Source organism: Coccinella septempunctata, chromosome 6 (assembly GCF_907165205.1).
Source record: "Coccinella septempunctata chromosome 6, icCocSept1.1, whole genome shotgun sequence".
Classification (NCBI taxonomy): Eukaryota; Metazoa; Arthropoda; class Insecta; order Coleoptera; family Coccinellidae; genus Coccinella; species Coccinella septempunctata.
The window spans coordinates 17307885-17335094 of record NC_058194.1 but is presented as its reverse complement, the minus strand read 5'-3'; the positions used below and the strand labels follow the sequence as shown (position 1 = coordinate 17335094).

At 34.9% G+C, this 27210-nt stretch overlaps 1 protein-coding gene across 8 annotated transcripts in view; it reads left to right on the top strand.

The window, feature by feature from the left end:
• Window positions 1-27210, top strand: part of LOC123315147 (fat-like cadherin-related tumor suppressor homolog) — a 526180-nt gene that overhangs the window by 157971 nt on the left and 340999 nt on the right. Inside the window, exon 1 of one of the 8 annotated variants that reach the window (XM_044900725.1) lies at window positions 22758-23314. The exons of the other annotated variants lie outside the window; for them this stretch is intronic. The gene's annotated coding sequence lies outside the window, so the exon portion shown is untranslated. Of the gene's footprint in view, window positions 1-22757; window positions 23315-27210 lie in introns of those variants that run through there. 8 annotated transcript variants of the gene reach the window in all.

Sequence of the window (27210 nt, the reverse complement as noted above, 5' to 3'; positions counted from 1 at the left end):
ATGAGTCTGTCATCGAAAGGGATCATCTTACCCAAAGGTACACCTTTCCCCTAGTACATCTTTTATACGATAGGCAAATACCGAACAACATCATTAGGTTAACAGAGAACATAAACAAGAATAATGAAGTCCAACCAAAGATTAACAACTCTCTCACTGAACCAATAAAAGTAGAAAGAGGCATACGACAAGGAGACTCCCTGAGTCCCTGCTATTCAATATTATAATGGACGAGATTATCAGACAAGTTCGGAAGCTACGGGGATACAAAATGGGGAACAAAGAAATATACATCTTGTGCTCTGCTGATGATGCTGTACTAATAGCAGAAAATGAGGACTACCTGCAGAGACTCCTGTTCCTGTTTAATAAAGTTGCCAAGACACTAGGCATGACAATATCCGCAGTGAAAACAAAATGTATGACCACATCAAAGACACCTATAAGATGTGAACTGATGGTGGACGACATCATAATACATCAGGAGATTAAATTTACCTACCTGGGTGTACAGATATCAAGTTATGGTGACGTGGAATCAGAAGTACGACAACCAGAGCAGCCAGTCAATTGAATGATGCTATTTACCGAAATAAACACCTTAACATCGAAACAAAAGCCAGAATTTACAAAACAACAACACCAATTCTAACTTATGCAGCGGAAACCAAACCTGAATCCTCGAGAACACAGCAGATACTGGAAACAACCGAGATGAAAATACTTCGAAGAATAGCAGGAAAAACCTTGTGGGATAGAGAGAGGAGTGAAGACATCAGAAGAACCTGCAGAATAGACAACATCAATGAATGGGTTCTGGGAAGGAAGATAGAATGGAACGATCATATAACGGCCGTTTTCAATAACCTATCCAAGATAAGGGATAGATCACTATCTCCAGTTTGTCTGCCTATCTATCCTTGTAGTTATCTATCTATGGTTTGCATTTCACAATTATGGTTTGACGTTATCTATCTCAAGGCAAGGATAGATAGGAATCTATTCAGCTCAGACCACAGAACACTAATATAAGACCTCACATCATTATAATTCATTTCTAGCGTTTGAGATATTGGAGTGTGTTAGAAACTAGAAAGTAAAAATATTTGAAGATTATGTATAAAAGGTTAATCGTGCATGTGTGTATGACTACATACCCGTATGCACCGTTTCATAACGAGCTTAATTCCTTAATGCCTTTTTTTCCCATAGAGATTCTATGCTTGAACGTCGTTCAATGAAAGGTGCATACGGCAATAAATAGATCACAATAATTGTTGGTCGAGATTCTCAACCAACCACGCAATACTTGAAAATGAATTCCTCAACCGTAAGTACCTTCAAATAAATGCGCCGTTGTTATCGATATTCATTTTTCTGAAGGCAATGATTTTTTCAGCTTAAATCAAAACCAATGACTAAAAAAGAGGCCATGCGTTTGGTAGAATTTGTAGCAGCTGATGGGGTTATTACCAGCAGAGCTATTAATGCTACAACTTTAAATTGAAAGAGGAGAGTTGGAGAAGATTGACCGAATCCTTCGACTCTTCGGTTCAAATTTTCCCACATTGCGCCCTCAAATATGGATTAATTAAATCCAATAATTCACATCACAGCACCTTTGCTCAGTTGAATTCTACATGTGAACTCGTAATCATTCAAAATAATCATGTAATCTACTCGTGCTTTATAAACTTTTTGTATTATGGCTCTTCCGATTCACTTTCTTCATCGAACTCATCAATCATCTTCAATAATTCCATGTCGCTGTCATCGCTACTCAAATAATCCATTTTGCAAAGTTAATTACAATTCAATTGTCAAGAAAACAGCACTGAAATGCACCCTGATAACAATTTCCAACGCTTATCTCTACCCCTTACTGCTGGAACTCGACAGTTCAAAAAACTGAACTACCGGAGATACTTTTTACAATCGATGGTTTACTTCAAATTCCTTTGAAACGCAGGTAGGCGCATATATAATGAAAGTTCCTATCTCTGGTTGTCTATCTGACCTCATTTCAGAGGAAGGGATAGATCGCTGGGGCCAGTAAGAATCGCTACCTGCAGATAGAATATTGAAACGTAAACAAGCACAAAAGGACCGATTGTCTATCCCTAGTATCTATCTATCCACCGTTTTGATGGATAGATAGGTTATTGAAAACGGCCGTAAGTCGAATGAACCAAGATCGGATAGTAAGAATATCTAGGGATAAATCACCGTTTGGAAGAAGTGTTGGAAGACCCCGGAAGAGATGGAGTGTTAACTTGCCCAGATAACGGATGAAATGGTAAATTTTCGATGAGGAACAGGCATATGCCTATTTTGGAAGAGGGAAGAAGAAGAATCACCATATTGACCATATGAACGTTAAATCCTGTATGATACAGCTTCTTCAACAGTTATCAAAGCTACGATGGGGAATGAAAATGAACAGAAAACATATTTATGATGTTTATTTCGTATCAAAATTGGAAAAGCTCTTAGGCAACATCATCATTTACTAGATATTACACGAAATTCATTCAGGATATTCTGAAACAGAAACAATATTGAACACGAACATATGAATTCACTTACACCAGAATCATCAGCATAACTCAACTGGAATTTCGATGGATATCTACAGATAGAAATGGATAAACAATCTCCGTATACAATTCGAATACATCTGCATAAAGCTGAGTTTCATTCGAAAATTCACTCAGCAATAGGAAGATCTCTTTTGCTGCAGGATACGGCAATTTCATTTTATCATCGCCACTGTTGGGTTTCGTTCCTGATAACTCTGCAACAGATTTCCATCAGAATTGATTGCGATCATCCGTAGTAGTTGCAGCTTCCATCAGAAATATGTATCACGTGCGAAAATTGCTGTTCGCTGTCGTTACCTGTTCTGAATGGTGGCGTAATCTCAATAATTAATTCTTGGCAGGGCGAATACAGATCGTCCACAATGATGTTATTATACAGCGTGAACCCTTCCATACATCTGACCCTTGTTGTGTTGGTGGAGAATAGGGTGCCGCATGCATTAAAGCTGAGGGGTCTCATTATAGAGCGAATGATAAATTCTACTGATTTGTATGCAATTCATTCAATTTTTCCGGACAATTTGGGGAGGTGCAACTCAGCTGCACGGAGAAACAATAAGAGTATTGTCCCACAAGCCCATATTGTAGCATGGCTTATCGATAGTTTCGACGAGCGAAAAATTAATGATGATGTATAGTGCAGTATGGCTGGAATGAATACAGCTTTCTGCATATGTACAGCATCTGGCCAAATTTTGTTTTATTTTACTGGAGAATTAATAGTGTTCTATGAAATGGGATATTTACGAGAGGTGAAATAATTTGGGATCACATGGAGATCAATTATTGCGGGCTTTCAGTGAACGATTTGTTCATATCAGGAGTCAAGGCCTATAAACTGAAAGGAATCCATTGTCTAATACATAGAAGAGTTATAGTGTTCTGTAACATTTCCATTATCCTGATTTTGAACTTGATATTGAAATAGAAATCCAACCAGAATCCTTAACAATGGAACTAACGTTTTTCCAATGTTATCGAGAGAGATTCCTCTAGGAGCGTAAGGACCTGAGCTGGCAGATTTCAATGAACCTTTGAACCCCTTAGCATGGTTTCAGAAACGGTCGATCGACCAAATCAATTAGTTGCACTTAGCTTTGAATCCGCTTATAACTGCTTGACTATCGATCAGAATGCATCTAGCTGGAATATTTATGACATATCTTGCGTCCTCTCGATACGCTCTGTTCTCAATTTATCCTAAACAAGTGTTAGAATTTGGGTTTAATGCAAAGCATATGCAGAATATTGATTCAAGGACATTCAGCCCTACAGGCATCAATTATTATTGAATTTACTTAAATTTTTATCGGTTAGGTTAGGGACTACACAAAATTCTTTTTTTTAGGCTCATCCTGGTGATTTTTACTAAAAAACCCACGAGTTCAATTGCTGGCTCTACGCAGGGACTGCAGGGAGAGTCTTTGACTCGTACAAATATTTTAACAGTAGATTGTTGAGGTTAAAAGAAATACTCTTTTCCTACAAAGTTTTTTCCGATTCGACCCTGATAAAAACTATAGCCACTTAACTTTTCATAATGAGCTGTGCCACCCCTGATAAACAAAATTATCTTCAGAATAACTACCTAAATCTGTGACTCTACACATTTGTGGATCTTTTAAAAATTGTTGCATTCTGTCAAACAACCCAATTTTTCGAATTTTGAAAAGATTTTTTATTTTTGAACATCAAATTACTCGAAAACAGCGTATTATACAAGAAAACATGAAGAATACTTTTATGGTACAAAACGTTCAAATATTCATTTGATAACGTCCAACTTAGTTTCAAGAGTTAGGTTCTTTGAATTTTTGGTATTTTTGTGGTACGTTATGGTCATAATGAGAAAACTGGAAGACGTGGGTAATATCTTGTGTTCGAAAATGATCAGTCAAATAAATGAAGAACTATATTCCGAAGTTCATTTCATTCGATAAAACTGTTTGTGAGATAGAACTAAAAATAACATTTTCAGCCTGTATTTTTTAAACCGAACCGATTCGGAGAAAAGGGAAAAAAGTGTTTTTTACCTCAAGAATCTACTGTTGAAATATTTGTACTAGTCAAAGACTCACCCTGAAGAAGAATTCTAATTCTGTGCTGATTAAGAGATATAATGTGTTATCTGCAAATGGGTGAAATTTTAAATTGTAAATTCATAATTTGAAGAAGTGTAGGATAAGCAGCTCCTCAATCCCTAATTGTTACTTCGATAATAGATGAAAGTTCATAAACACCCAATGCCATTATTCCATATTCATCTTCCTTAATTCTCATAGTTTTTAATTCAATTCTTGTTCAATTGAGTTTATGAATCCCGCGATAAAACTATGAATATTCATGGTGTTCTTATTATTTGTTTTCTTCAAGATGGAACTTCATTGTTTGGAGTTGGTTAAAGCTATTCAGTAATTCAATAAACTATTCAAAGTGTGTAAGTTACCTCTGGCCAGAGTCATTCTGAAGGTAATTTGCAACGAAAAAGTTTCTAAGGAGTAACGTCCAATTTTCCATTCAAATTCAAGAATCCAATGAAGAAATAAATTGTTATTGCTGAAATATTTTATTCGGTTGAGAATTATTTTCCCGACTCCTTAAATTATTAGTTGGTAGCGAGAATTTGAATTGTATTTATTATCTATCCCATACAGATTTCGGCATTGTTAAATATCGATAACATAAAAAACATTATTATTATGACTAGCAGCTCCGGAGTATTATTCGGTATTCGAGCGCCATCTGTAGACATAAGCAACGAGATCCAAATCAACTGACACGCAGATTGGATCCACTACAGGATCTGGAAACTAAATCACCCATGACAGTGCAAATCATGAACATCAATTATTCACCAATCGACAAATTCTACGCAAATCGATTCCTAATATTCTGAATCTTTTCGATTTAACGTAATGGAAATACGGCATAATGAACACCTAGATGAATTTCTCGACGATTCAACAAACTACAATAAAACACAATGGAGTGTTTTAAGGGTCTGATACTGATTGAACACTTATAATAGTATCTAACTAACCAACATTCCGACTAATTTCGATAATTGGTGTTGGTTGTGGATTATTGTGATTATTTTCGTTTTTCAGAAACCCGACCAGTATTTCCGATAACTTATCTTTAACATGGTTGTTTTGTGTTCGTTAATTGGATCAAATTGAGTTCTCTTATGTTTCGAGCTCTGAAAAAGGATTTAAATGAATATTATTGATAAGGAATAATTCAATTAGCGATTACAGGAGTTTCGATTCCGGCTTGAGTGCTTCGATTGTAAGTGCAGGTAAAGAAGGAATTTGAAAAATAAATATTAGAACTGAGTAGCTACCCAGTAGCTTCGCTCTTATCTCGGCCTCAAAGAAGGAACGCATCCCCTTTCTGAAAAAATCATCAAGTTCAAAAATGGATCATGCATATAATTGTTCCATATGAGCTTTATCGCTGATAATTTTAAGTGATATAAAAATGATTAATCGCTTCGACAGAAATATGACAAATTATAGAAATCATTGTACCCAAACAATTTCTATATTATGGAACTCGAATTTTGGGTAATCAAATGGTGTGTTTTCATCTTAGACTTTTCTGACATTTTTATCGATTATTGATGGAGGGAATATTCCATATCTCACATTGATTTGGTGAGGTATCTGAAGGAAATGAATAGATAGATGATTTAATTAGATGAAGTATATGTTTCGATAAATTTCAGACTACAAGACTTATTCTACCCCTAAGGGTAGAAATAGTGCGCAAAGAAATGGCACTATAAAAACATGACGTCATGCCAACTGCTGAGTTAATAAGTGTTCTCCTAGAAAAGTGGAAGCGTACTTGCATACAGTTTGCTAAGCTTTTTGCAAAGGTAATAAAATGTTGAGTTGTGGCAAGAAAGAATATTACATACCTACATATATTTCTAAAAGAAAATATATAAATATAAGATTATTTATTTGTTTGTTTCAAAAAATTACATGCAGCATGTAAAGAATTAAAATATATCGTAATCTGCATAAAGCAGCTGGATTAAAATGAAATCACAGCTTATTGAATTAAACAGGAACAGCTTCTAAAACACAAGGAATGACTTATGGAACACCAGTTCCATATCTACACTACAAATAACTAACTCAACATTCAATATCTACAACAATTTCAAATATACACTATCGAACTGAAAAAATTTCTTTGAATCTAAACAATAAATGACAATAAATACATAAACACTGAACAAATCCACGAATGAATAGTAAGAAGATAGCAAAAGAGGAGCAATTCAGGAATTCGTTGGTAAGATAATGACGTAATTGGAGGCTAATGTCAAGCTGAATTGACAGATCTGGTATCGTTAGCAATGGCGTAATATAGACAATGGGTAAAGTTACAAAGAAGATAAGTTGAAATACCTTCAACTCTCGTGCGAATATGATGAATAAGTCACAGGAAGTGGTGCAGATACTTTCACAAGTTGTTAGAGGTAGTGGAGAAAAATAAAATCATTTCAATTTAATGCTCGACACCACCTTATTTCATAATATGATCTATGCCAATGCACGCGCTAGTGTGTCATAGATGGAGTAAACACCCTAGTATTTCCAATTCTCCATTGTATAGTTGTTTACAACTTGCAGGGCCCCCAACGGTTTTTAAGAATGCAAATAGAGTAATACTATCTCCGAGATCCAAAAATGATACATCACAAATATAGAACATATAGTTCCAGTTCCAGATATGTTACGTGGATATAAACGAGCGGGAGATGTGGAGGTAACTTTTAAGCAGCACGAGAAACATCCTAAATATCGTAGCAAACACATAAGGATTACAAAAATATAATACATAACAAAATTTCCTAATAGATCTCCCAAGAAAACATAGCAGATACGTTACTGGTCACCTGGCTACTTGACGACGAATTTCTTGAACGCAGGTTATATTTATAAATCTTCTAGTGAGTTCATTTTCGAAACGATAACTTTCCAATTTTAGGTTCCTATTTCTTAGCGATTTCTACTTTAAGTAATAGAGAAATCAATGGCAAAAAATTCAGTGCTACCAGCAGATTTTAAATCAAACTGAGGATGCGTCACTGTTGTATATTGTTCAATTCGTTCTTGTTTGTGAACCGATCTTTAGGTCTCTTATTTTCGTCACATAAAAATTCAGTTATTCGATATATGAATAAAAGTTACTGGATTTTTATTCAGAGCTCCAGATATCCTAGAATGTGAAGGTCATCAATTTCCTTTTTTTTTTCAGAATTTTCATCTCAGTTTTCTGTTGTGAAAGAAAAACCGAAACTGAGAATGATAACGGTTTAACCAAATAAAAAAAACTGACTGTACAAGGGCTGCTCATGTAGTCATTGAATAAATCATACCGAGGTGAAACCGAACACTGAGAAAATCACTGAAATACGCTCGGAAACTGCGGAAAAGTCGTGTGAGTCGAGAGAACGTGACCAGCATCCAGTATAACAACTTTATCCCCGCCTCATCTGATTACGTTTTATTTAATCCCGCCTGAAAATTAATTCGCCGGCAAAACAACGATGTCTCGTAAATTTAAAACGGCTAGATGTATAACACCCTCATAAAATATTGTGTTTGGTCCGCCAAGTTTGACTTTTCCGTCTCTGTCCCGAAGAATGGAATATTTCACACCGACCAGGACGTGTGGCACATACTTGATGACTTTATTCAGCAGCGAAAGACACAGGAGATTAAATTATCATTTTTCATACATTTCGCCCGGATCAGCCGCCCCCTTTTCATATCTCATTGCCCTTTCAAAGCTCAGAGCACGCACCGCGGTGGCCCGCGATCAAATAAATATTCATGGCCGATGATGTCGAAATCTTAGGTTGAAAGGATGAACAGCTGGTGTTCCGTATCAAACACCGCACTACAAGGGTTTCATATACAGGCACGGATCCACCGTGACATTGACAATACGTCCATGTTATGATTCAGAACTAGTATTCAACATCAGCTGATTTTCCCCTTTTGCCTCCTTCACTCAGTGCTTACGAAATTAGTATATTCCGACAAATGAGCTGCAGCTCACGGCTCTGCTCAACCGGTAAAACGGTACTACTTAAGGACATTCAGAGAAAGTTTTCAAAATATATTCCTCCATTTTTTACCTAAGAAAAGTCGGCAAGATCAACATAACTAAGCCAACAATCATATCAATCAATCATCAGTCATAGCTCTGTAAGCTTGTACGAGCTCGGAGAACCAGTTGTGTTCTGTTTAGGCTTTGTCACTGTATCATTATGCCACCTTAGGCACAGCACTGTTAATTTTAACCCAACAGTAAATGATGTCCCGTACACACGTATTGACTAGAATTTTTTTTTCTCTAGCCCGCGATCGAACTCAGTACCGTGCAGTATACTAAGCTGACGCTTTAACCACACGCTACTCACGCTTTTGACGAGATTGCGCAAACGAAAAAGTTCAAGTTCAAAATTTTCATAATAAATTATTTGACAGTTATCCAAGTAACCCCAGGCAATATCCCCATTTCTTATTGAACACCAATTCTATTTGCACTGTGAATAGAACACTTTAAAGGCCTCAGATTTACGAGTTTCTAAGAACCCAATTAACACAAGGACATCCGATGCATGGCCAATGGATATCCGAATCATACAATACAGATATCCATCGGATATCCAATGGATATCCGAATCATACAATACAGATATCCATCGGATATCCATTGCCTCTTATTTGGACATCCAATGGATCTCCATATTTGATCCAAGACAAATTCATTTTGGACATGAATTGACGTCTGCTGGATGTTGCCTGGATAGCTGATGGTTATCAACTAGATCTTCCAATAGATGAAAACTGGGCTACTTATGAACCTCATATCGACTGTCAAGAACTTATATATGTTTTCATTTAACGTTGATATGAGGTCCATGCATAACTCAGTTTACACCCATCAAGAGTTCCAGTTAATCTCCATCAGCTGTCCAGGCAAGGTCCACCAAATACTCCACTTTTGTCCAGGTCTCATATTGACCCTTTGAATGAACCCATTTATGGGAAAAAAGTCGATTCATATAGAAAAACATATATTGCAAACCAAGTAACATAAATTGAAAACATAAACTAAAATATCATACTCTTTTTTTCAAAAGTATATTATAAAAATTCCATTGGTGATTGCAACACAACAACACACTAAAAAGAAGAAATTAAAATAAAAAGAAATTTTCAATCGCCTTGATGAATGAATAAAAAACACAATACGTTCCTATTTGTCCTTCTTCAACAATAATGAATGACAATTGACAAATTCCTGTATCCATCGACCGCCAGCAATGCCAACCACAGATGTACCAAAGCTAGTCAGGGTAGGTAGGCATATCATCAATTCCACTACCTCTATGGAGTTTCCCGTGGTGGATAAAGACAACAATACATACTGCAGATCACACGAAAGAATACGAAATATTTTCGAACTCGAGTATTTTCTTTCGTTCAACACATATCATTTCTATGAAAATCAGATGATATACAAAAAAAATTTACTTATAAGGATAAGCTTTAATTTTGGTGATAATTAATATTCAGCAAGAAATGGATACGATACCTATCTATTTTCGCTAACCAAATACTTTGCATAATTTAGAAGAGATATTTATATCCCTATTACATCCACAAAAGGGTGGACAATGAATGTATATTCTTCGTTATCTATATTACGTCCATGGATGGATGTACAATGGATATCCATTATTGGTTATCTATATTACGTCTATGAATGGATGTACAAGAGATGTCCACTGGATGTCCATTTTTTGCCCATCTCTATATGTACCAATTATGGACCTTTTATGGATGTCCTGTGTTTACTGGGAACTAAGACCTAAAAAAGGAACAATCTCATTGGCAGATATCTTTCACGCCGACTGCCTTTTAAATTTAAAGAAATATACTCCCATAAGCTTTTTATGCTAAATATTCTTGATACTCTTGTCACAATCTCAGAACAACAGATTCACTCTGAAAGAACATTTATAAGTTCTACCTCATTTTGTAACGTTTATTATTTGGAGTTTGTGTTCACGTTATTCTCACATTATTTTAGTAAAAATTTTTCTGTGAAAATGACTTTCAGGTCAAATGCAAGAGTGAACTTCAATGAGCTATCAATTTCTCCAAATTTTCCATAAATTCAGCTGAAAATGGTCTCAAGGTTGAATGACTCTTTGATGATGATTTTATGGTCCATAAATAAATAAATAAAATTCAATTCTGTCTGTCCTTACCCTTCTCATTATTGCAAGGTTCAGATTTATTTCAATGGAGGACCACATCCTACCCATCTGTAAAAATGCTTTCATCCATTCTATATTTCTTTCAAGTCTCTCCATCGTTGCCAAAAATGCTCATCTTATGTCAGCATTGTTGAGATGGATTTTTTTGAGAAAAAACTCTCTTGATATTTTTATGTTCACAGAATAGTTATCGCTCTACTCCTCTGCTTTTTTACTAACTTGGCGATTATCGTATCTCTTTAATTTTAATATATTTCACACTCCGTCATAGAAAGCACATATTTCGGAAAATGGAGACCCTACTATTCAGTAGGAATCTTATCAATCATAAAAATTACCTGGTTACTGCGAATGCCATATTACCAGTTAGGAGATTTATAGTCAATGGTATTATTTACAGTTTGAAACCTATTCAAATGTCCGATGTGTAAAATGAAGTTTGCGTTCATTCCATTGATTTTATCAAATTGTATTCTCAATGGTAATACTAAAATTTCACACAAAAAGTCATAATTCAACGATAAGCGGCTACCGACCACTTGAAAAATGCTATACAAAACTATTGGTCGACAATGTACCTGAGTACCTGTTGTACCTGAAGTCAGTGGCGTAGCGTGCCCTAGCGGGGTCTCGTTTCAATGTTTGACATGGAACCTTATTCTTCGGTGAAACCCGAATCAGAGTGCAACAAAAATTTTATTTGAATTGATTATATTTATAATATTCATATTTATATCATTATTTAAATTATTTTAATTGTACTTTGTCCGAATGCAGATAGAAGGATGACAATATTAGAGAAGGACACAAAACATTTTTTTTCAGTTATTCATTCCGAGTGAAATTTAAAATACATTGTTTTCACATAAAACTAAATATTTACTACATTTTCGTATAACTTTTTTCCTACTAGACTGGGAATCCTGTTTTTTCGTACTTTAGTATTTTTTCGTCAATTTACTCATTTAATTGAAATTTGAGAACCCGGTTAGAGAGGATATTAATTTTTTTTGAAAAATGTTTCGCTTAATTGAGTAATAATATTTTGTAATCCACCGCAAACGGAATACGTAGAAACTGGAAACGTCTCCAACTTCTAACTGGCTCTATCGTGAAATTTCCCAAGAAAATTCCCGCGTTCTCTTTCGGAAAACTTCTTCAGGATCCAAGCTTATCAAATGTGTCACCTACTTTAATATAAGCAACGCAAATTAACGCTGGAATTGACGTTTGAAATAGAAAAAGTTAAAAATTTTTAGGTCGATCGTGGTTCGACAAACACGAAAGATTTGTCTTCTATTCCGTTATTTCTCAGACTCAATTTTTACGGTTTAGTTGGGAAGTAAAAAGGTATGGGACTAATTTGACGGTGGTAAATAAGTAATTTTCAGTACAAATCAGAAATATATAAATGCTATTTGTTAACTTTCCCAGTTTTCTCAAAATTTTGAGAGTATCGATGTGCAGAAATTAGAGATGATACGAAAATCAAAAGAAAATACTTTTTCTTCGATCTTAACGACAAATGACGTATGAATTTTCTAACGAAAAGTCTACTATTTTTGGTGGCATGTTCTTTTCGTCCGTATACACTATTCGTCCGCAAACTCTTTTCGTCTGGCTGTTCGTCACTAAGATACCAATACTTGATAGAGAGGCGATTGAATAAATTTTGGGAATACAGTATTGGATAGAAACATAAGTGCCTGTGAAAGTAAATGTCATTTGCTGATGCCAAATTAATTATTTACGAAATCGGCTATATTTTACGAGTGAATTAGATACGTGGTTTGAATTTTAGTGTTCATTATAATCAAGAATAGATAGTGATAACCATTTGGATATCAGTAACACTTCTCCAGAGCTCAGTGAATTGTCTATTGACAGTTTTTCGTCCTTTGTACATAAATAACTAAGTATATCAAAAGTTATTTTGTCGATTCAAAATAAAAATTAAATATTCTTTCCGGGTGAAAATTCCCATGATAATTTTACTAAGTATTCCTTTTCTACGCCAAGTAGATACATTCTCCTCATCTACTGTTACAAAACTATGGTAAATATGCTCTACTCTGGCTCATCGTGGTGCGTTTCTGGATTCTGGAAAAAAGTCGGTCTTTATACGGAACTCCTTGTATAATACCGCCATTTTCAATTGTAAAAGAAGTGAAAAGTAAATGTTTCCCTCTTACCTCTGGACCAGTGCATCTCTTGTTTGTATGTGTTACAACTATAGATACATAAACTTAAGATTAGCCGGCTAAACTTAGGTTTAGTATCTCGGCTAAAAATGTCAGAAATTCCAGTATACACTGTACAATTAATTATTTCTCGCAGATTTCCTACAGATGGGATCCTTGAGCTCATCTTGCGGAAACACGTGGCATATGAAACAGAATTTTTCAAAAAAGGATTGAACGTTCAATTCTGCTTGATACTAGGTTAAACAAAAATGTTAGTGCTAATGTATCGATTTCATGGTGATTAGATATCAATGCTATCAAATTTATCAAGCTGGATAACCTGGTGAAATCCCTGTGCTGGAATTACGCCCTCCAATCTGTAAACCATATACGTAAAAAAAAATTTAACATATCAGTTTTGTTGGGCACTAAGATCCATAAGGGTGTACACCCACGTGCGGCCAAAGATAATTATAGATGCTTTGATGTTCATCGAATTCTGCAACATAATTCTCTCGTCAACTTGTTCGCTTCAGTGCCCAACCTCTAAATGTTGCCACATAATTTCGTTCCTCGATGTTTCCCTTTGGACCATCCAACGAAATTGTGGCTTTCACTAATACGATGCTGTCGGAATCACACACGATTCATTTACGTACCACATCTAGCCATTTCTGATAGGGTATAGGTACTTGTCAGTTGTCACGTTCGCGATAATTTGAATTCAGAGGCACGACAGCTAGCTGCTCAGTTTATATAAGAATTATTGCGCCCCCGGATATGCAAAATCCTGATTAATTTCCACAGTACACCTGAAGATGCTATTGGGATAGCGAAACACGTGAATATAATGTTATCTATAAAACTTAAATACGAAGAATTTTGTGACAGCCTTCATATCACAAAACAAGATTTTTTCTACACGAAACTTATCCTCGAGACCTCAGGGACATATTTTCAAAATTTCAGCTCCCCAAAATTTGACATATCTTTTTAAGGCCTACTTCATTGGATCCATGTTTTTGGCAATTTTTTGTGGAAAAACGTTAAGAGAAGCGAAAAAAGTTACAATGATTGGAAATAACGAAGTTTGTAGTATTTTTGCGTATAAACGGCAATGTCAGAACATTGAAAATATTTCAGTAAAATTGATCAGAATCCTCAACCCTAGTACCCAAATTTTCAGAACAATTCTATAATCCATTCTTCGTAAACGTCTAATAGGCTACTCACCGTAGGATACCCTGTATGTTTTCATGAATTTCAATTTCATAAATGAGGCAGCAAATAAGTAGTTCAACTACATCTTGCGATGTGCCAACTATCAAGGTAATAACTATTCTTCACGCAAAAATAAAGGAAGAGTTTCCATATTGCAAGTATATAAAGCTAGGGAGAGTCCGGGAGACTCAGCTAAGAGACTTGAACCACCTCAAAAATTTCATTTCAAATTTTGCCCTACCGGTATCGAAAATAGCTTGCGACCATAGACATAGAGACATGGACTGAGCAATGTCAGCATGAAATTGGCTTTTTTATAGAATGTGCGAAATTCTCGTCGGGCATTTACCTGTCTCCTTTTTGTTCACTAGAGGTGAGTATGGACCAATCAAAATGCTAGAAAAAGACAATTGCATGCCCGATGTTAAGTTTCTCTCTGTCACTTTTTTGACTCTATTTCATGCATAGATAGAAAGGGAAGGCACAGTCCATGTCTATAAGTCTATGCTTGCGACATACTCGTAACAAGGTACAACTAGTGGCGCCTCCATTTTGTCCGCCATGAGAACAGTTCGGGAATGAGAGGATTTAACGTGGTTTTGTTGTTAGGAAGTAAGGAATTGAATAATTTTTGTTTATTGCACTATCCGAAAAGTTTATTAAGTGCGTGGTGTTATTCAGTTTTATTGCTTTCATTGAATAAATTGTCTTACAAACGATGAGCCTTTTTAATAATAGTTGTAAAAGTTTCAAGAAAACATCTGTTTAATAGACTAAAAAGTGCAGTGCGGGAGACTTGACCCATGCTATGGTCGGGAGACATAATCAGTGATCCAAGTTTCTTGCAGTGAACTAAGATAATAGTTTGTTTCAAAAATAAAAAATTGAATAATAGAAATAACTATAAAAAATATACAAAGGTTCAAAAAGTAAAGAACAGCTTGGAAATAAGTGAGAGTAACTCTGAAATAAAAAATTGAAAATTGTTTTCTTTCAATGTTTTTCTTGAAGAACAAACTTATGTTCAAGTATCTCTCGCCCCTTGTTCAACTCTCCCATGGGTTGGGGAGACATAAGCCAATTTTCGGTTCCTAAAAAAAGAATTGCTGTACTCAAAATGTTCATCTCACCATCACTCTACTATTATCTATCGTTAACTATTTGGTCATGATATCTTCACGCATAAAAATGAGTTGCTACCATTTACAGATACAACTTAAGTGGCTCCAGTGTGAAAAGGGGTTCAACTCTCCCGGACTTCCCATACCCCACAATTTTCGCGAAAAACGTGTAGTGGTTTGAAAATTTATTCTTGGGAAAATCATCAAGTTTCAGCCATATTCAATCAATACTTTCATTTCACATTTCAGCTGTTAAATTTGGTCTTGTAACTCATTAAATATTACTGCGAACTATTGTGTCTCGACAGACAATAGAGTTTAGACCTCTAATTGTAATAGCGTTCCTTCAATTTTCGTTCGAAATTGCCAATGCATAATCGAATTCTGGATCTTGATCGAATCATTATGCTCGTTTGGGTTTTCAATTTCCCCTTGTTGAGTGTCGAAGGAACAACGCCAAATTAAATTCCGTGATTGTTGCCGATTTCACAATTCATGATGGTAATTACTTCTAGAATTAGACACTGTCTGCAAATATTGTACAAACTGGATTATCTTTCGATGAATGAAAAAGGGAAAAATAGTTTCACTGTATCAGTTGCATCAATTTTCCGGAATTCCAATGATATTCACACAACTGTTTTTAGAATATTGACATTCTTCCATTCACTTCATTTATGGAGTGTTATTTTTCTTATTGAATTATTATAGAGCCTTGGAACAAATCTCCATCCATCATTTAAGAAATTTCCATTCATTATTGAAAGACAGAATATGGAGGAATCAAATTTTCTCATAAATCAGGGAAGATAATCTTTTCTCGAGAAAATCCAACTGAAAATGTTTCTGTAATAGATTCATTCGCTGAAAATGGCAAGGTTTATTTAGGGATTTATTTCTGCGAAATTGCAAACTGAGCTGCTAGATTTCCGGCTTACCAGACAGGCAGAATAACAGAGCCAATTTCATGGTGTTACACTCCAAATGCAGTTCGGATCCGCTCACTTGGCTGGTTTCAATATTTCTCCAGCAGTTGATAGAAAATGTTGATTTAAAAGACTTAAATGTGGACGAATTGAAATCGTCTGCGAGAACTCAGGTCGAAATTCATAAAACTCGACACTGAAGAAATTATTATTAATTAGGTACATTTATTTTTTGTTTTTTTAGTCGTTGAGGTTCAAAAGTGTTTCTACGTCGAATCGACTTTAAAATTAAAGGAAACAACTGCTTATTTTCATGTCCTAGAAAGAATTTCGAATAAAATATCTCATTGAACTCTTTTTGTGTATTTTTTCCGTAAATAATTTTGTTTGGAATTTTCATTGGGGTTTTCTTTGATTTCCTGGCCTTTTAGTCGGTACCTATGTATTAGTTTCGTCAGTACATGGTGGGAAAGACTAAGAGGATGACAAACGGATCTGGAGCGTTGGGAAAATGGTCTGTTAGCCCAAATCACTGCTTCTCGCCGGCCGCGAAATAAACCAAACTAAATTCAAATAATGGACCAATGATAGACGGCCGCTAAAAGCTTGAGAAAATTGAGATTTTTGAGGTTTTCTACAACCAAATGTAAACGAATCCACTATCACAGAATGAACTCCCGCCTGTCATTTTTACAGGTTAACGCCAGTGTACAAAAGTGAGGTTGTTGCCGATTAAAGATAAAATCAGCAATTGGTATGAATATTCATTCAAGTGAGGTATATAAATAGATTATATTTATCAACATTGTTGTTAGACTTTCAAAAATATCCGTTTATTGTCCAACTTAGGAATATTTCTCTCTAATTCTATGAGATATCAAGGTTGTCTTCGGAAGACGCCTCAGATAGAATATTGGTGGATCATTATTTATTCAGTTGTTTCTTCAAATTCTTATAGACTGAGTGTTCCATAATTATGTGGTGAAACAATGTCACTTCAATTAGTACGGTTTCTATCAGCCCTTTCGAATCGTACTTAAAGAACTTGCAAGCTTCTTGTTTCAAAAATCACAAAATAATGCAAGACGCAGATCAAGCATTGTTATACCTACCTACTTAACACCAATGTATGCATATAAACAGGAGTTGCCATTTGATACCATTATAATATCCTGCTGTTATGATTGTTTTTTGTTTTTGAGTTCAAAACCCTTATTCATAATTTCCATTACAAATGCGCTATATCAAATGCAAAAAAAAATTTTTCACCATTTTTTTGATGGAGATTGAAAAAAGTAAAGAACTCAATTAATTCTCAAATAAAATACAGAAGATGAGAATTGATAAAATTTTATACGGAACACAAACTGGAAGAAATTGTAGAAGAAGATGAACATCCTTTAAATTATGTGGATGACACCACATTATTCATGGGGGTGCCAAGGATGAAGACGAACTGATCCAGGTAGGAACTGAATTATTAGACATTGCACAAGAATGGATTAATAAGAACGATCTAATGCCGAATGTCGAGAACACAAACGTATTGATATTTAGCACCAATAAATGCAGAAAGAACAAACCGCAAACATTACTAGGAACGAAATACCAGTTGAAGGCAAGACGTGTAGAATACAATAAAAAAAGAAAAACTGACGCCATAAGAGTATTCAAAAAATATCGAAATCAGAAGGCAATCTCTATGTACTTTGATGAATTTGAATCAAAATTACTCTATGGTATAATTTTTTAGCAGACAGTTTTTAGAAGAAACTTTCATAAGCCAAAAGAGAATGTTTAGGCGTTCAGGGTTATTTTTGACAGTACAGCTCATTCAAAAAGAACGTTATTTTGACGGTATATGGATTATACATACATTATACATATGTGAAGTGTGTCATAACGAACGCTTATACATAGGCTGACTAACAGAGAACATCCGGAATATTGTATTGAAATTTTCAATCACCTACCAGAGAACATAAAAGGAATAAATAATGTGAATGTTTACATATAAGAGGCTATTATTACATTTTTATGTGTAAAATAAATGGTATGTGTTATTGGGAATAGTTTAGTGACATTATTTCACTCAGTTTTCTGTACATGTGAGTACACTGCAGAGAACTATCATAAATAAAGATATTTTTATTTGTATTTTAGGCCTTATAGTTGCGATGTTTATCTTTTAAAATAAAGGTAATGATGCCTTTGGACTATTTTCTTTATTTTAAAATTAAAACTGTTAATATGAAATTTTGGTAGCAATGAAAAGATAACGCGAATAAAAATTATTAGTATGGCAATGTGAATAATCAACGAAATAAAAAAATCAATAAATTTTAAATATTTCTATAAGAGGTCCAATTGATGTATCGATTATGAAAAAAAAAGTACGGTTCGTGAATTCTTAGTAGAACTGAAGCTGCAAAATGTTGAGACCTGAACAAATGATATTCTGAAAGAATAAAAATTGCCAGGATATAGAACTCCGAATTAGGATTTTCGCTTAGCTCAAAAACGTTCTTATATCCAAAGCATTCACGAAGGTAGGGTAATAAAGGAGATGAGGAAACAAAATTTCCGCTCTTATTTTCGGAGCTCAGCATTCATCACAGGTGTTTAGATTCGGCCAAATAGGATTCTACCGATGTTGCTGGCTTTTCCAGATATGCATACCGTGAATTTTCGAAGCGTGACGACGAAAAAAAAATAATGAAGCAGCGAGATCGAATGAGATTTCGTTGAAACTCTCAAATCCGACGACTTGAACGAACGACATGAAAACTTCACGGAAATGGGGAGAGACAACTGGAAAACTTTTCCATGTTCAATAATTTAGATGTGAAAATGTACCGCCCTTGGTGAAGGGATGGAAAGGTGGGTAATAAGTCGTGGTAATCTTCAGCATATAGTGTATGCTTATAGAGAGACGCTTCAATTTCTTGTCGCTTACGACAATAAATCCAAACGAAGTTTCTATGCATATTTTCTGTTTGCTAGGACTCTAGGCACTTGAATGTGCACTTAAAACAAGAAAAAATTTTTATATCTTCATGTATAATTTTTTTGAGCATTCAAAATATCTTCAATATCTATGATTATTTTATAATGTATAGTTGCTTTCAATAGGGTAGAATTGAAGTTGAGAAACATAGAGTTCATGAAAACCAATTCGAGATGTTTATATTGTAGAATTTTCCATTGGAAAATCCTCCCAAAGCTTTATATTACGTTTTCTCTATGCTTTCTCTCTCAACATCTCATCTCCTTAAATGAAATGTAAATTAAATCGTTGTTTACAGATAAAAGATCTGCCTTAAAGGTTAGGCAGCGAACAATTTTTTCAAATAATGTTGTATTACAAATATTATCGAAACGATATGAATTATTGAATAACTTTGAATAACGTGTCGACGCCTGTGCTTGACTTCTTCATTAGATAATGAACTGAAATCTCTGGAACTATTCGCTTGAATTGTCAGGCTACCGGGATCGAATATTCTTTTCAATTTGACATTTTTGGGAATCCTATAAACACAAATTAACTTAAGAGGATTTCTCTGTCTTCTTTCTTCCACATTTAGCCAAATATGTTAACCCATTTTGTCATCGAGCAGTTAGCTGAATTAGTTCTTCATTGAATAAAATTTAAATTTTTTAAAATATTAAGCTCTGTACAATATTTCAACGTAAATTTCGTATCTCTACATATTTTCCTGTATTTAGCTCCCACAGTATCATACAATTCATATTTCGGCTTTTTGCATAGTGTAACTTTTATTAAATGAATATTATATATTTTTTCATTGTTTAGTTTCTACTTCAGAAAACTTGTGAGAAATATTAACGTTATATTTTAACTGACAAGATAATCGAAAAGTTTTACTTCTCCTCCTCTCGAAGGAAAAGTGTTATCCAAAATACCGTAACTAGCCATATTTTTTATAATCAGTCAATCACTCAATCATAACGATTGCAAAAATAAATCTGACCCGAAGGTGGATAATACTGAATTTCAAAACGTTTGAAAAAATAACATATTTAGTTCGGGGAAGTTTAGTTAATTTGTTTGGATTTCGTTTATTGAAACCGATTAAACAACATTCATTTTATCAATATTCAATTTGTATATGTAAGATGAGGCTAGTTAATGCTTCAAATCTGTTATCCATCTTATTCGTTGGAGGTGTTTGATAATGGAAAGGAAATATTCATGTCTGCTCCAAATTTTTTTATTAAAAACGCGACATATGTTTCTAGTTTCGACCCTCACAAAAATAGGTTCATCTTCAGGCATCTGCGGACAAATAAAAATATATATGGAAACAGTCATCAAATAACAAAAGATTAGAACAGAACAATACACGGAAAATGAAATCACTAGTATGAAAACAAACCAGTAGATCAATACACAATAACAGTTGAATTGTAATAAGAAACAAAGGTCGCGTTTTTAATAAAGAAAATTCGGAGCAGACATGAAGATTTCTTTTCCACTGTTACATATTAGGTTTGGTTTAGTTAAGGGGAAGTAATACCTCACTAGTTCCTAATTCACGCTTTCAATTTCTTACGTGAAGCCTTGATGTTTTTTTAAATTGAAGTTGAAGGACGTCTTGATGTGACCTCGTCTCATTTTTTTCCAATTTAGTTGTTTCTTTATGAGAAAATAAAACTTGAACTTTAGTGTCAGTACAACTTGTTTTCACAATCATTTTTCGACGGTTTTTCGACATATTTCGATAAAAATAACGAAGGGGTGACATCGGCGTTTCAATTGTTTATATATTGTTAAGATTTTTATAGCTGTATATGAAAAATTACGCTGAAATTCAGGAATAACTGAAAATTATTCAATATTCCTAATATTACCTCTCACATGGTAATTTCTACCGACTCAGTACGTAATTCAGGCTATTGCTCAAAGAAGTGACACATTTTCGTATTTGGAGAAGCATCCGTGAAGAAACTAATGTCGATCGTCTTGATCTCGAATCGTATGTACTACTTACCCTTGTAAGTTTAGTCAAAACAGCTTAAAGACAATTAATTTTAACAACATTTGATCGATGAAGGAAGAAGGTTAGGTTAGTTGAAACTAATTTAATACAACTAATGTCATGTCAACAAAAATGCATCGCTTTCATTACATCTTCATTTTCATTCTACAGTTTCGACCAGTTAAGAATTTGAAAAAAAAATTTTTTTAGTGGTTATTTGATCTATTCAAGAACTTATGAAATATCGGGCTGCCGTAGAAAATAGAAAACATATCGGCAATTCAGTAATATTTTGAGTGGCAGCATTGTGGCTGATATTGGAAATGAACACAAAGCATATTATTACAATTACATGTAGGTAAGTCTTTGCATGGACTGAAGTTATTTTAAATTTTATGCAAGTTTCTGCTTCAAGCGAATAAAATCAGTACATCGTTGTATCCATAAACATGCAGATTCAGTTGCGCCCAATTCGAGTATTCCTTTAAGTCAAATCCGTCTGGACTTTCAAGGCCTGTTTTTATGACAATAATTCTAAAATAGAGACATTCCATATGAATTTGGAACTTGAAAAATATTTCATTTAATCTGAACCTACATATTATACCTCTCGATATACCCACATCATCAGTATCATTACAGATCTTGCTCTTTTAAAGAAAAGTCCCAATTCCGATTCAGTTTAATTGCGAGAGATGCGTAGGCGCCAAGTTGAATCACTGAATAAAAATATGAGTAAAGTATGACAGATTGAGGTATCTGAGTCGCGCCCGTGGAATAGAGGTGGGAGTTCTAGTTCACTCAGAGGATATAGTTCACTAGTTCTCGTTCACGATGGTGAATAGTTCACATGAATCGTTCACTAGTTCACAATCGTTCACTTCCATTATGAATCATGGAACGATTGACTCTTTAGTTCAATGGCTATGAATTAGTGATATGCAGTCGTTCTTTCATGTCTGGAACTGGACTAACGTTGAATTGAAACTGAACTCTGATACGGGTTAACGGGTTTCACGAGAAAACAAGTGGAAGTGTACATTATTTCAAGCCTTATGCTTTTTGCTGGGTTCTGGGATTTGTTTCTAGAATAAAAGAAAAAAGATCAATAAAACGAAATATATTTAGGTCAATAGTTATAAAATAAAAAATACAGTGAGATTCGATGAACTTTTTAGGGTGAGGGAGATACGAAAACGTTGCGAACTCATCGATCGTTTCTGTCATTCAGGGAACGAGTGAACTATACTTCGAACTATTCGTGAACTAGTTCCTTTCGTTCCTTACACGGAATAGTTCAATTGAACTAGTTCGTTCACGAACTACACACCTCTACCGTGGAATAGACCAGAAAAGAGACAGACTTCTATCGACAGCTGCACGTGAATGATCCTCGTTGTGCGCCACTGATAACCCAAACACAAGCAAGTAGCAAGAAAGAATCCACACGGTACCTGCTCTTGCCGAGAGTGAGAGGATATCGGACAAAACGCACTATTCGAGCGGTGTTCGAGTTCAACATTTAGTTGTGACATAGAAACTCAACAAGAACGAACTTATTGTACGGAATAATCAGAAGATAGCCGCTTTGATCAAGGTTATCAACTGGTGACACTTATGGTGGTATATCGTTCAGTATAACTGTGATATGAGTTCGTTGATTTGTTTGTGTTTGCGAGTACTTAACCTCAAAGTTTTAACGTGATGGCGGTCGTGTCGGTCTGATTGTTGGCCGTACATCTGTTGCTGAGTTTCTAAGTTGGTGCATGACAAAGACAAAGCGGATTCTTAGGTGTGTAAAGTGGAGGGTGTGATGAATTGAGTCATATTGGGTTTATTGGAAATTCGTGTGGTGATTGTATTATCTGTAAACGTGCTATGGATCTAGTCATAAATACCGGTGCTCGGAGATAGGAGATAAAGACTGGATATCTGTTGATTTTTAGGTACGTTGGTCTGGTAGTTGTGCTGCACTAACCTGACATTGAAGATTCTTCTTATCTCATGATGAAGAAACTACTAACAACTCCTGTTTCTGCTATTCGGTTCATTGTCTTCCGCCTGATTCTCGATTTCTCTTTAAGTCTTCAGCATTTTTCGCTCGCTGTGCATATCAAAGAATATCGTGGAAGTCTAATTCATACTGCACCTGTTGAGTCGATACATGTCCATCAATTCAGTGAACTTGACGTTCGGCTGAAGTCAGGTGGTGAGACGTCAGAAAAGATTGTTGGACAAAAATTATGTTGTCAACCATCATCTACGTTGAACAACAGTGCAGGTTGCTGAAAGAAAACAGAAATACGAAAACTGATCAGAAAAATTCTTACTGAATATTCCTATATGGAATCTTATCTCTAAGAGTAAGACAAACTCCACTTGTTATTATATTCGATTCAAAAAGAAAGAAGTTTCATAGCAATGACATCTCACTCTTGCTAATGGTGTGATTGTAGATATCAATAAATAAAAAACAGTTATTATTTTTCCAAGAACAGAAGTGGTCACTTGAGTTTGCAATTATTGTTGTAGGTGATGAATGCCACCTCAGAGAAAGCAATTTAAATGGAGATAATGACGATATTTTTCAAGTTTCTTGATAAATGGACCTGGAAAGTGACAAATTCAGTGTTAGAGATTTGTTATAGCGCACCATAAAATTTGTGAGATAACATGCCGCACTGGTACCTGCCCTAGGCTTTCTTCTCTACAATTAAAAGGGGACCGGAGAGAAACGAAGACTCATTTCTCAGCAAAATTCAACCTTCTCATCCTACAAACAATATGTTTTTAGGGAGAACTTCAGTCAACAATACCATTAATTTTATTTTACATTCATAACTCGCCTTCATAAAAGCACCCAAGAGAAGATTTAAATTATATATGTATGTTTGGCAACAATTATGAAACAAACGGACTTGAGCATCTCATTGTGTAGTTTTATAACCTGATATTATGCATAAAACAGAACAAAAATTGATGTAGCAGAATTTCAAATCCTCAATGAATGTCAAGGAATGAGTGAGCTTTTATTTCTGCAGATATTTCAAAAATTTGAAACTTCTTGGAAATGTCGATGAATTGTTTTAGTGAATTGATCCAGTTGTCTAAATATGAATTGCCAAATGCCAGGTGTTTTGAGGAAACATGTAACGAATGAAGTCTATAAGGATAATAATGCAGAATTGAGTTCAGGAAAATATCATTTCGGGATATGAATCATGGAACGATACAACGTAGGAACTCGTATTAAGATTATCAATTTTCATTCATCTTCACCATCAATGATGAATTTTAATTCAGATCAGTGCAAATATGGAATTTGCTCGGGAATTTGAAACCTGCACAGATGCAGTATTGGCCGCTTTTGAATGCTACAAAGAAATTTCAAGCATCGAATGACATATGACATGAAGATTCCCTTCAGTACTCAGTAGGATTTTCAAGCTATCAAAATTATTCGTCGTCAAGTAGGCTGTGGAATTAAATTGAATTGAAAATGTGATGACAGAATCTCCGCGAACCTTTGTTCGAGTTCTACCTTAAATAGGTGGAGTCTCCGTTGGCACATGACACACGATTTGGAAAAAGACTATCAATCCATAATATATTGACGTAATGTCAGAAAATTGTTGAAAAAGATGTTGAGTAATCTCGTAGGATGGCCTTTTGGCTTCTCAACCAATTCATTGATAAACAGGATCAAATTTTTCTTTGTGATGGTGCCTGGTCTCATCTTTGTAAACAAAACAACTCTCGAAATATGACGGAGGAATAAATTTCTCTATCGAAACACCACTTCATTCACCAAAAATTGGGATGCTATTAGTCAGAGGTGGATTGCGGCAGCTATTTTCTTTGATAAAACATCAAAATCAGAGCGTTATGAAAAAGGAAATATGATGCCTTTTATAGCCTAGTTGAATATTTGATGAATCGAGAGTGAATGGTCCTGAAGTTATTTCTAATAAGACGAAGAAAGGGCACACCCTCTAAAAACCTCAACTACTTTAATGCCCTGTTTCGCTCCATTTATAGGAAGTAAATCAATTTGATAAGCTTGGTGGAACAATAACTGATAATTTCAGTTACTGAAGCCTGCTCGGGAAGAAAAAATCCCAATAACCTTGGATTAAGTTAACCCGTCAACGATGGCCGATAGGGTACTATAGTTCTTGTTTACAAGCATTTAACCTCACTTTAGTAGATACAATACTAGTGTTTGGGATTATAAGTAGTGATGGAAGGATACTGAATAGATTAATCCCCCAGTTATCTGATTGTCAATTTTAAAACATCGGAAGTGATCACTTTCTGAAATCTGAGAAAGTCACACAAAATTAACGACAATTTATCCATTCGTTGTTGTTTTCGAGCTAATAGACAATGTGAAGAATGTTTTTCACGAGGTTTTTCAGTATCAGCTCCTAAGCCTCAACAGCCAGCGAATATTAACTTCCTCCATGATCATGTGTTTTCACACCATGTGATTTTGTCCTATGGTCGTTCGAAGAATTTTTTTTTTCAAATAACTATTTCTGATTTGGATCAACTGAAAACAAGAATCATGAATGAAAAGATTCATGAAATTATCGATGAGCATTTTGAATATATGAATAATTTCAATCTGCCATTGAGAAGTACTTGGAGTAAAGTGGAGGACTTTCCCAGTAACTTCTTTAATGAAGGGTAACTCTGCTACCTCAAACTCATTCTGATGAAAATTGTTTAATTCAATTCCTTCAGTTTAGTCACGAATTTTCATCAAGTATTGACCACTTCAATTCAATATTTATAGAGAAACCGACAGAGAAACAGACAAATTGAGATTGTTACTGTGAATAATTCATATAAATGAAAAAGGACAAAATGCAATTGGGAGTACAAAACACACCATACCTCGATTCATTCAGAATTAATGTCTTTGATGTATGATTATTATTAAAAACTTCGGTTGAAATTTCTACCAAGAATTCTTCTGATCGCTTCAGGTTGTTGGAGGAAATCATTATTGATAGATTCTAGTTTCTTTTTATAGAAAAGTGCTCGCCACAAAATTACAATAAATAAATTAATGCCAGAAATATTCACATCTCAATTTGGGAAAATGAAAATTCAACGATAGAATTGCAGGAGAGAGTCACAGAAACTTCAAATTCCATAGCCCATTTGACGACCAAATTTTTCGAAAGCACTTTATCAATTTATTCGATTGTTATTCCGAAAACTTGGGTGAAATCTTCGGGTGAAATCATCTTCGCTATTTAAAGAAAATGTCATTTTGTGGGCGTAGCAGTTTTTACATATTCAAGGTTTCATGGAGAATAGTAACAATAGGATGTGTGAGTTTTTGGGAGCAACAAAGTTATGCACGAATAGTTGCCATTCGGTCTACTGAATCATCTGTTCACATTGTTTTCGAATATTCAGGTAGAACTTCACGATGGCGAACGCGATTTTTGTGTTCTTATAACTGAACAGCTCTTGTGCAGGTGAGCACTAGTTTCAACAAGATTGCACACCCATAATCATTTATTAGCGCATCGATTTAGAAATCTGTCAGTGGATGATTTTTTGTCGGAACATTTATGGAGTTGCTAGATTATTCTGATGAACAACAATAAAAATAACATCAGCACCGACTTAGTCAAGGTATATAGGTCGAGGTATAGGCTTCCTCATTTCTCTGATTTCAATAGCAACCACTGAAACAGTATGACTCAACCTCGGACTCAACGTTAAGCCTACCTTGAAGAAGTCGATACAAATAGGCATAAGTGCGGCTTCTTGAAGAACTTGAAAATCGAGTTGAAAATCCATCAAGACAGGTGCCCACATCAGT